This window comes from Arvicanthis niloticus, chromosome X (assembly GCF_011762505.2).
Source record: "Arvicanthis niloticus isolate mArvNil1 chromosome X, mArvNil1.pat.X, whole genome shotgun sequence".
NCBI classification, from domain to species: Eukaryota; Metazoa; Chordata; class Mammalia; order Rodentia; family Muridae; genus Arvicanthis; species Arvicanthis niloticus.
In genome coordinates this window covers 21876215-21888216 of record NC_047679.1, presented here as the reverse complement: position 1 = coordinate 21888216, position 12002 = coordinate 21876215, and positions in this window count along the sequence as shown.

Genomic DNA, 12002 nt, shown 5'->3' with positions numbered 1-12002 from the left:
TTACAGACACAAGCATCACCAAAAGAATACAAGAGATAGAAGAGAGAATCTCAGGTGCAGAAGATACCATAGAAAATCTTGACACAACTGTCAAAGAAAACACAAAGTGCAAAAAGTTCCTAACCTAAAACATCCAGGAAATCCAGGACACAATGAGAAGAGCAAACCTAAGGATAATAGGTACAGAAAAGAGTGAAGATTCCCAACTTAAAGGGCCAATAAATATCTTCAACAAAATTATAGAGGAAAACTTCCCTAACCTAAAGAAAGAGATGCCCATAAACATACAAGAAGCCTAAAGAAATACAAATAGACTAGATCAGAAAAGAAATACCTCCCATCACATAATAGTCAAAACACCAAATGCACAAAACAAAGAAAGAATATTAAAAAGCACTAAAGGGAAAAAGGCCAAGTAACATATAAAGGCAGACCTTTCAGAATTACACCAGACTTCTCACCAGATACTGTAAAAGTGAGAAGACCCTAAGAGAACACAAATGCCAGCCCAGACTACTATACCCAGCAAAACTCTCAATTACCATAGATAACGAAATCAAGATACTCCATGACTAAAACAAATTTACACAACATCTTTACACAAACCCAGCACTACAATGGATAACAGAGGGAAAACTCTAACACGAGGAGAAAATAAGAAAGAGCAATAAAGTAATCTACCAACAAATCCAAAAGAAGATAGCCACACAAACAATGCCACTGCTAATAACAAAAATAACAGAAAACAACAATCTCCTTTCCTTAATATCTCTTAACATCCATGGACTCAATTCCTCAATAAAAAGACATAGAATAACGGACTGGATATGTACACAGGACCCAACATTTTGCTGCATAGAAAACACACACGTCAGTGACAAAGACAGACACTACCTCAGAATAAATGGCTGGCAAACAATTTTCCAAGCAAATGGTCCCAAGAAACAAGCTGGAGTAGCCATTCTAATATCAAATAAAATTGACTTTCAACAAGAAGTTATCAAGAAAGATAAGAATGGACACTTCGTACTCATCAAAGGAAGAATCAAACAAGAGGAAATCTCAGTTCTGAACATTTGTGCAACAAATGCAAGGGCACCCACATTCATAAAAGAAACTTTACTAGAGCTCAAAGCATACATTGCACCTTATACAATAATAGTGGGAAACTTCAACACCCCACTCTCATCTCTGGACAGATCATGGAAACAGAAACTAAACAGAGACACAGTAAAACTAGGAGAAGTTATAAAACAAATGGATTTAGCAGATATTTATAGAACATTTTATCCAAAAACAAAAGAATATACCTTCTTCTCAGTACCTCATGGTATCTTCTCTAAAATAGACCATATAATTGGTCACAAAACAGGCTTTAACAGATACAAGAAGATTGAAATAATCCCATGCATCCTATTAGATCACCATGGACTAAGAGTGGTCTTCACTAACAACAAAAACAACAGAAAACCCACATACCCATGGAAACTGAACAACACTCTACTCAATGATAATGTGGTCAGGGAAGAAATAAAGAAAGAAATTAAAGACTTTTTAGAATTTAATGAAAACGAAGACACATCATACCAAAACTTATGGGACATGATGAAAGCAGTGCTAAGAGGAAAACTCATAGCTCTAAATGCTTACAATTGTGAGTTAGTGCCAGGGGGTACACATAGCCAGCAATCTTTAAATGTCAGGTGGCATTATGGAGTTGTTATGCAGAGGTCAAGGTCTGAAGCAAAAGGTGAAATGACAAGTTAGTGCCATTTGTGAGGGGAATATCAAGGAGGTAAGGACCTCAGAGGAGTGTTTGATTATCTCTCCTACTTTTCCAATATCTAAAGTTTGGGCAATTGAGACATATTTTCTCTAGATACAGATAGTACTTACTTGGGATCCAGCTTGATTTTTAAGGTAGAGTTTACCAACAACTTCTGTCTCTCATTCTGGGATTCCATGGGTCTTGTATGTAGAAAAAGAATGGGTTTTTTGTTGTTGTTGTTGTTGTTGTTGAGAGAAGAAGTGACTGGTCCGTGATCCTAGCAAATGTATCTGGCAGAACCAATATGGTCAACCACCATGTTCATTTGGCCATTTTTTTTTTTTACAATCATCTTTAGTCTGTTCAAAGAAAAATCAAGCAAAGAGATCATAATATTTGGATGGAATGGTGGATATAGGAATGATAGCAATTTGGCTTGATTTCTTGTATCCGGCCACAGAGCAGTTTCCTAACTCTATTTGGAAAGACTATTATCAGTGGGGGTTTCTTGAATCTCAAATCTCCAGATGTAAGGGCTACCCTGGATGGAAACCAGCAGGATGCGGAGTATGAGAAGCCCATGTCTAATTCAGTGAGGTAGAGCACAGCTGCTGGGGTGGAGTCTCATTTTCTGGGATTGGGGACAAGGTGGGTGGTCTGGATGTTTTCTGGAGTTTAGCACAGCAGGGTCCTGTTTTGGTCAATTTGTAGAAAGAAGAGTCATTTTGAGGTGGAGCAGTGAAAGGTTTCAGATGGGACCCAGTGAGAGAGTCCCTCGAGTTTAGCAGCTGTAGGAGTCACGAGAATTACCTTGAAAGTGCCCTGCCATTTAGGAGAAAGAGGTGTGGGATGATGGTCTGGAGGGGATAGAAGAACTTGGTCTCCAAGATTGATAGGCAGTGAATAGGGGACATTTTGTGACCATGGTAGACAGTGGTCAACAAAGTTCCATAGGAGAGAGCAGAGGTGGCAAAATAATGGGGTAAGTAGATGATCAGGGAGGGGGAGAGCATTTAGGTGAAAGATCAGGAGTTGGGACCAGATGTCCATACATGAGTTCAAAGGGTGAGATGAAGAGAGGTTGCTTGGGGAGAGCTTGTAGCCTGAAAGGAGCCAGAGGTAGGAGTTTTACCCAATGGAGGTAAAGTTTCTGGGACAGCTTGACAAGAGTGGTTTTTAGGGAGCAGTTAGTTCTTTCTATGTTAACTGAAGACTGGGAGTGGTAGAGAATATGAAAATGCCAGGGGATGTCTAGGGTTTTAGATAGAGTTAGAGGAATTTGGGAAGTGAATTCAAGACTTGTCTGACTGGAGGGAGGCTGAGACAACAAATCAGGGGATGATCTCTTGAAGAAGGAGATCAAAAATTGTCTGAGCCCTTTTGTTAGCTGTGGCAAATGCCTCCACCAACCCTGATGAGGTGTCCACCAAGACCAGGAGGTATTTGGCACATTTGACAGTGGGCATGTGGATAAAGTCAAGTTGTCAGTCAGTTCCAGGAAGGGAACCTCTAGCCCGATGGGTTGGAAAAGGGATGCTACTATACCTGGAGTTGGAGTCTGACATCTGACAGATTTTCCAAGAGACAGTGATAGATTCTGAGAAACTTAAATCCTCAGGTGTAGGTTGTACGTGGTTTTTAAAAAAGAAGTCAATGCTTGGCCCTTAAGATGAAAGAGTTGGTGAAGATAGAACAGAGTCTGATGAGTGTCAGGGAGTGAGAGTGGGGATGTGAGTTGCAGTGTAAGAATGTCCTGGGGAGGGTGAAAAGAATCTATGCCCCTAAGAGCTATAGCCTTAGCTGCCTTGTCAGCTTGGTTTTCCCCCTGGAGACAATAGAGTTACCAGTCTGGTGGGATCTGCAGTGGACAATCCCAATATCTATAGGGAGATAGGAGGCCTTTAACATGGCCACAATTTGGTTTGCATTAGTTACTGGTTCTCCTTTAGTCATAAGTAACCCACGCTCCTTCGAGACAGCAGTATGGGACAGGAGGATAGGAAAAGCATATTTGGAGTCTGTGTAGATGTGGAGGGATTGTTCCTGTGCCAATTGAAAGGCAGGGGTAAGGGCTATTAGTTTACCCTGTTGATTGTTTGTATGAGCAGGAAGGGCATGTGCCTCAACCACCTCTGTGTCTGACACTATAGCATAGCCAGCACTCTGGCCCCTTCATGTAGAAAGGAGCAGCCATCTGTGTACCAGGTATAGATGGCTTGAGGCAATGTGCCCTCCTGTATGTTTGAAGGATGAGGTAACAATTCCTCTAAAGTTTCAGTGCAGGAGTGAGATAGGGAGGGGTTAGTATTTGGTAGAGAGGAAGAAGACTGGAAATATTAATAGGTGGGCATGGTTGGATGGTGAGTTTGGAGCCTTCTATTACTGATACCTGAAGAGAAAGGACCATGGAGTGAGGCAGAATCTGTAAAGCTCTGGAAATTAGTAGCTGTGACAGATTTTGAGAAGAGAAGAGAGTTATAGGTGACCCAAAGTTAGTTGTTTGACTCTCTAATAAGGAGTTCAGCAGCTGCTAAGGTATGAATAAAAGACGCCCATCATTGTATGGCTAGATCTAGTTTTTTTTTTTTTTTTTTGACAGGAATGTACCAGGTGCAAAAGAGGGTCCCAGTTGGTTACCTAGGACACCAAGGGCAAATGCCTCTTTTTCAGTTACATAGAGGGAAAAAGGACTATTTACGTCAGGAAGATGGAAGGCTAGGGCCTCAAAAAGAGCATGTTGGAGCCTTTGAAAAGGCTTAGTAATAGGTCTAGAAGAGTTTATGGGTAGGGCCTAATGCCACTTCACATAAGGGGAGGGAAAGTAGGGGAAAGAAGGAACACAGGAACATAAAAAGCTAGCTAATTCTAGGAATGATAACATTTCTTCTTTAGAGAAGGAACAGTTAAAGACTGAATCAGACTCTTTCTGTCTAAGGTAATAGCCTTGTGGGTGGGGTGATTGTTAGTCCCAAATAGGTGATCTGAGAAGTGGACAGTTGGACTTTAAAAGGTGAGAGCCTGTAGCCTCGACTGGAAAGGAAATTCAGAAGAGCAGGAGTGTCAACTTGGCTAATTTTTAGAGAGAGGCTGCAGAGAAGAATGTTGTCTATGTAATGGACAATCTTAGATGTAGGGAAAGACAGAGAAATAAGTCAGAAGCCAGGGCCTGTCCAAATATGTGTGGGCTGTCCCAGATTTCTGAGGTAGAACACTCCAGGTAAGGGGCAGAAAAGTAGTAGGTGTCAGGATCTGTCCAGGTAAAGAAAAATATGTTCTGTGATTGGGCATCTAGAGGAATGAAGAAAAAATGCATCCTTGAGTACTAGGACTGAGAAATGAGAAGTCCCTGAAGAAAGAGTAGAAAGAAGTGTGCTTGGGTTAGCCACAACAGGATGGAGGGGAACCACTGTAGAATTAATGCACCTGATGTCTTGAACCAGGCAGTAGGTTCTATTAGGTTTCTTAACCTTCAGTATAGGGGTGTTAAAGGGAGAAGATTTAGGGAGGATTTTTTTTCCTTAAAAGGTTAAGTCCCCTGAAGCTCTGGAGAGAGAGAGAGAGAGAGAGAGAGAGAGAGAGAGAGAGAGAGAGAGAGAAAGAGAAAGAGAGAGAAAGAGAGAGAGAGAGAGAGAATGAGAATTGAACTTGGGTGATTTACCTGTTGGAGTCCAGTAATTGGATGCAGTAGGAGAATGATGTTTAGCAAAAGAGGGGCTCTGGATGTCCCAGACTCAGGGGTCAACCTGAGAAGCTGGTAAATGAAACAACATGTTAGGGTTAGTAGGTTGACTGTCTAGGAGAAGTAGCAGAAGGGCTGCTGGAAAGCCTGGGTTTAGGCAAATGGGGAGGGAGAGCAAATGAAATAGAGGATCCCAACTTAGCTAGATGATCCCTTCCCAATAAGCAGATAGGACACGTTGGTACTAATAAAATGAATGGGTGAGAGTAACACCCCTAAAATTGCATCTAAGTGGTGGGGACTGGTAAGGAAGGTAAGATTTTTTCCTCCTACCCTAACAATAGGGGAATGAGAGGGAGAAGTGGCTCCCAAAAAACTTTGTTAGGACCAAGTACGTGGCGCCAGTATCCAAGAGGAAAGAGGTGTGTCTCCCACATACCATGATGACTACATGGGGCTCTCTAGCTGGTAATGGATGCAGTCCGGTCAAGAGAGCATGGACCTCTTCAGTCCTCCATAGCCAAGCCTAGGAGATAGGCTGGAGGGTTACATGGGAGGCATGTTCCTCTGTTTTGTGTGATGTGAGGGCAATCGAGAGTCCAACATCCCTCCTAATGGCACCTAGGACATGGCCCCTTTGGCTTGTATGGGTTAGAGAAAGCCCTCACCCAAATGACCTTGTTGACCACATTTGAAGCAGGGGCCTGGTGGCCTCTGAGTCTTAAAAGATCAGGAGTCCAGGGTAGTGGCTAGGACTGGTCTCACAGCATATGGTATTTTTGTCTGCAGGCCTTTTCATCTCTCTCATGGTACACTTTGAAGGCCAGTGCCAAGACTTCTGCCTGTGGAATTAAGGGTCCCTTCTCCAAATGTCTAAGTTTGGCTTTTATGTTGGAGTAGCTCTGGGAAAAATGTAGTTCATCAGAATTTGCTTATCTTCTGGGGTTTCAGGTCCAGATTAATATATTGGAATAAGGCCTTTGTAAGACATTCCAAAAACTGAGATGGGTTTTCTTGTTTGTCCTGGATGACCTCTTGGAGTTTTTCAAAATTTGCTGGTTTTAAGGCTGCCATATAGAGGCCGGCCAGGAGGCAGTTTATGAATCTATCTCTGGCTAAAATACCACATGGGGAATTGCATCGAGGATCTTGGTCAGGCACTGCCTCAAATCCAATTGGATATGTTGTGTCGCTTTGCTAGTCTCATCTGCATGTATTCTGACCTGCTCCCAAACTTGCCTGTGTACATGTCAGTAACTTATTAGCCAGGATCATATGTACATTGTGGAAAGTCAAGCTATAAGATTGAGTAATGTATTGAAACTGTTTAATAAAGGCAGAGGAGTTCGAGATATAGGAACCCAGTCTGCTTTCTATTTGAAAACTTTCCCTCAATGAGAAAGGAACATGTACTCTGACAAGGCCATCTACCCAAGAAACTCCCCTTAAAGTAAGGAACTATGCTGGGTCAGTGTCCCAGGGGGAGAATACATGGTGTTTTGACTGTGGCCTTAGAGCAGGTAATGGGAGGGCTGAAGGTAGGTGCACCTGGGTCTAGCAATCTCCTAGTCAGACCACCAAATGTTGTGTTAGAATGAAGGCTCCTCAGACAGACCACACCAAGCAAGCACACTTCCATGGGAGGGTTTTATTGGGGGAGAAAAGGACAGAAGACCCTGCCTCCTCCCTCCCCTCTCTCCCTCAAAAGCCAGGAAAATCCCTATCCAATTTTATTCTCAGAACTAGAACAAGCTTAGAAAGAAAAAAAAACCCAACCCCACAGCCAGAGATCTCCTTCTTAAAACCACTGTAAGGAAAGGCATGACTTCTGAATCCAGACTGGCCTGTCAGGAGGTCTGGGAAGAGCACCACCATAGGTGGATTGTGGCAACCCATGCATGATATAGGAACCATATCATACCAGATTATATCCTTGGCTCAGACATTTGTAGCAGCAGTAAAAACTGAAGGAATTTACTGGAAATGTGGAGAGACAGGACATTGGAGAGATAAATGCCTACCACGTTCCCTCACTGTTGTGGCCCCCTCCACTCCATGCTTGGCGGCCACAGTTTCCCAGCCCAAGCTGCCGCTCTGGTCTGTGAGTCAGGGGAGAGAGAGAGAGAGAGAGAGAGAGAGAGAGAGAGAGAGAGAGAGAGAGGATTAAGGGGAAGAGACTCGAAGAATGGAGATAAGACAGAGGTTCTGATCAAGTCTCCTTTATTGAAGGGAAATCAGGGGTATTTATACGCTTTTGCCACGTGCCTTGTAGGCGCGTGGATACCATGTGCCTTGTAGGTGTTGATATGACGTAAGCCTTACAGAAGTCTATAGTGTGGATAGCACGTGTACTGTGTGTCTTGTAGGCTTGGATACCATGTGCGCCTTACAGGCATGTATGGCATGGATAGCACCTGGATAGCACATGAACCGTATGCCTTGCAGGCATGGATACCACGTGTGCCTTTTAGCTGGGGGCAGTAAACAGCAAAACAAAATATGTGGGATATCAGAGTGTTTCAGCTATTGTAGGCTGTTGAAAAACAAGTCTCATGTCAGGGTATATGGCTCAAGATGGCTGCAAAGCTGATAGCCTCTTTCTGCTAAAAGTTGGCTCCCAACACCTCACCATAACAGATCCTAATCCCCCTAAGAAAATTTGCCCTGTTACAGGAAAAGGTTTCCACTGAAAAGATAGTGTACCTCCATATGTGATAAGGACAGTAGGCCACTGGAGCCTTTAAACTTCAGAGGGGTTAGCACTCAGCCCTGACAGTAAGAGGTACAGCTACTCCCAAAGAAGCCTTGTGGGTGTTCAGCATCTCAGAAGGCTCCCACAAAAATCACCCATAAAAATAGATACTAAAGCATTCAAGTGCCTCGTTGATATTGGAGAAGACAAGACAATCTGAAAACTACAAGAGATCCCACTGAGATTGGCAACTGACCCTTGGGATGCAGCTCCTAAGTATAGGTGGTACCTCTCATGCATTTATCACCAAACAGGCCTACAGATGGGAGGACCCTGATGAAGATACCAGCCTCATATGGCCCCTGGTAGCTCAAGTAGCCACCAATATTCTAGGGAGAGCTATTGTACTAGGGAGAGTACGTACGTATTGCTTACCACTCAATCAGAAAGAGAATACATCTGTATAAACTACATTACCCATAAAGAAAGTAATACTCAAGAAGGAGCCCCTAAAACACTCCTCTAAATGGCCTCCAATTATAAGAGCCACTGTTAGATTTGATACTCCCTGCCTGGATTGGCTCTCTAATGAAGCCATCTGAGTCTCTCAGTGGCCTCTATCTAGAGAGAAGCTTAAAGCCCTCACAAAGCTGATAGAAGAACAGCTTCTACTACAACACTTTCACCCCTCCCACAGTTCATGAAACACCCTTCTGTTCTCTATAAAAAAAGAGGTCAAGGTGATGGAGATTATTACAAGATTTGAAGACAATTAATAAAACCATGTAAGTCTGGGGCTCTCCCCCAGAGGAGGCTGTGCCATGTCTCAGCCATCCCTGCCAACATTTCCCCAGACTAGCAATAGATATAAAAGACGACTTTATTCCATCCCTCTCCAACCCAGAGACTATGAAAGCTTTGTGTTCTCAGTACCCCCCATTAACAACTCTGGCCTAGCCTCACCATATGAATGGACTGCCCTCCCAAAGGGAATGGCTAACAGGATCACAATTTGTCATGAGGCTGTAACCACAGCATTAAAACCTTATTTAGATGAAGGACTCAAAATACACCATTATATGGATGCTATCTTAATATGGGAAGACTCTTCCACATTCCCATCCTAACATAAAGACCAACTAATACCTTCCCTATCTACCCTAGGATTCAAAATAGCCACTCACAAAATCCAACTTACTCTTCCCATTTCATGTTTAAGAACAGATCTGCCTTACCCCAATAACCCCCTCAAACCCTTTCCTTCCCTCAAAAATTAACTCTTGACTCCCTCAGAAATTCTTCAATAATCTTCTGTCAATGCAACCCTAAAAGATGTGTTTCTTACTATATATGACCCAACAGTACCTATATATTTCCTTATCTTTAACTCTACCCTTATACTTGTAGGGGCTCTTTCCCAACCTCAGGGAGTGCAGGAATGGCTTCACATCCTAATGAGTGGTGCACCCTGAATTTTAAATGAAGTGGATGCACTTGCTAGTTCTTGCTACTCCCTCTCCCTCTTCAATATTCAGTGGTTAATCAAAAATCACTCTCACTTTGCTATCTGCTTAATAGGATTCCCAGGACAAATTGACAGCCATTATCCTGACAAAAAATAGGCCTTTGCCCTCTCTCTGTTACAATGGCTGCCCCCAAAACTATGTTTAAAAAGCTCCCAGTTGGAACCACTCAATATTTAATACTGGAGAAAGAGAGGAGCTGCAGTATTAATATGCCACTCCCCTGAGGATGAACCCAGTATGATTTATATTCAGAGAGTTGCTTCATCACACCTCATCAATATAAAGAATTATATCTTATGTATCTTGCTGTAAAAAAATCAAGGGCCCCCTTAACCTCTTTTCAGACAGTGTATATGCTGTCAATTTGCTCCCCTGGCTGTCAAGATCCTTTGTCAAACTAGAGGCCAACCCACTCTCCCTTCACGTGAAATCATACAGGTTTCTACCCTCCTACAGGAAAGAGTCTAAATCTATATCCAGCATGTCAGATCACAGTCCCCTGCTCTGTCTGATATCTGAGGGAAATGCACTCACTGACCAAATTGCTTCAACAGGAACATTCATAGCCTCTATTGAGCAAGCAAAACAATTCCATTCAGGCACCACACACACAAATATATAGGAGCTTCATGCCCACTTCCCCCATATCTCCCTTGATCAACTCCAAAGGATAATACTCCTCTTGTATGTGTGCATCCCTTATTACTACCACAGCTTTGCAAACAATGGAGACTAACCCCTGAGGCCTCAAATCCAATGCCTTATGCCAAATTGATGTCACCCATATTCCCCAATTCAGTAGACAGAAATATATTTTTGTTAACATAGGTAGATACTAGCATTTTATATGGGCTACAACCCAAATAAGTAAAAATTAAAAAAGATTAATGCACCCTTCCCATCATTGACATTTCTCAACAGATAAAAACTGATAATGTCCCTGCCTTCACTAACTCTCAATTCAAAATCTTCTGCACATATTGGGATACAGGGATTCCTGACAACACTCAGGGCCAAGGAATAATAGAAAAAAACACATCAAACCCTAAAACCCCACTTCTAAAACAAAAGACAACCACTTATACCCCTAATGTACAAATAATGATGGCTCTGACTACACTACACACACTAAACATCTACAAAAACTCCAAACATTCTCTTATCTCCTTCCATTGGCACACACCAAAATTAACCCTCCTTATCCTAGTACGATGGCGTGATCCTTTGGATGGAATTTGGAAGGGACCAGACCCTCTCCTTACAATTGTGAGAGGTCTTGCTTGTGTTTTTCCACAGGACCAGCCTAAGCCTATCTGAATTCCTGTAAGAAATGTCTGATACCACCCCACCAACCAAGAAGATGGCCTGCCTCTCACTGTCAGATCAAAGAAAGAGGAGGCAGAGGAAGCACCATACCCAGAGGGACAGCAAGATCTCCTGGAAGGACATCCATGATGTAATGACTGCTGCCCAGGCCATGTAGCCTCAATAAGCTTTCCTTTCGTCTATTATCCTGATTATTTTTGTCATTCTTCATACTAACTCTGCTACTGCTCAGGCTTTCTCTTGCCAACATATACCACTTCAGATTCTTCACTCAGGACACCTACAAGGGACACAACAAAGTCATAGGAACCCAGGATTTTTCACTTGAAGGATGTAGGACCAGAATTGAGAACCCTCTACACCCAGATTCATCTCCTCTACCTCCAGCTCTTTCCTCTGCTTTCCTTACCAAAACACAGGTGAATGTCTCCAGGATATTCACATATTCACAGGAAGTCTCCACATAATAGAGGTTGCAGATATTGGAGCTACAGAATGGAATCCACCAGATGCAGCGGTACCATGCTCACCAACCTTAAAACTCATTTTCAGCTTTCCCTCAGTGATCTATGAGATGAAAACTGGTGAACTGGAGTCATGGGTAAACCTTACCTTAATGGCTATGCCAAATGCCCCATAGCTGACCTACCTGTACCCCATGAGTTTGTTGCTGCCTCCAAATTAGTCGTTACCCATGTTAATAGTCTTGAAAAGGAAAATCAGTCTCAGAAAGAACTCCAAGCTCCCTTCTTATGGCTATAGCACATCCAATATACAGCGACCTCCTTCCCTCAACCACCCACCCCAACTACCCCAATGCTTTTTATGTGCTTCTCTCTCTCCTGACCAGTATTAGCAGCTGGTCCCAGTAACACTCCCCTTCATGAACTCCATGGACACTTACCCACAAGGAAGCAAAAGACATTCCTCTTTTTGAAGCATTCCCCTCTTTTCCTTGTAGAAACCTCATCAAAACCCCATCTCACATGTGCCTGTGACATCACCATCACC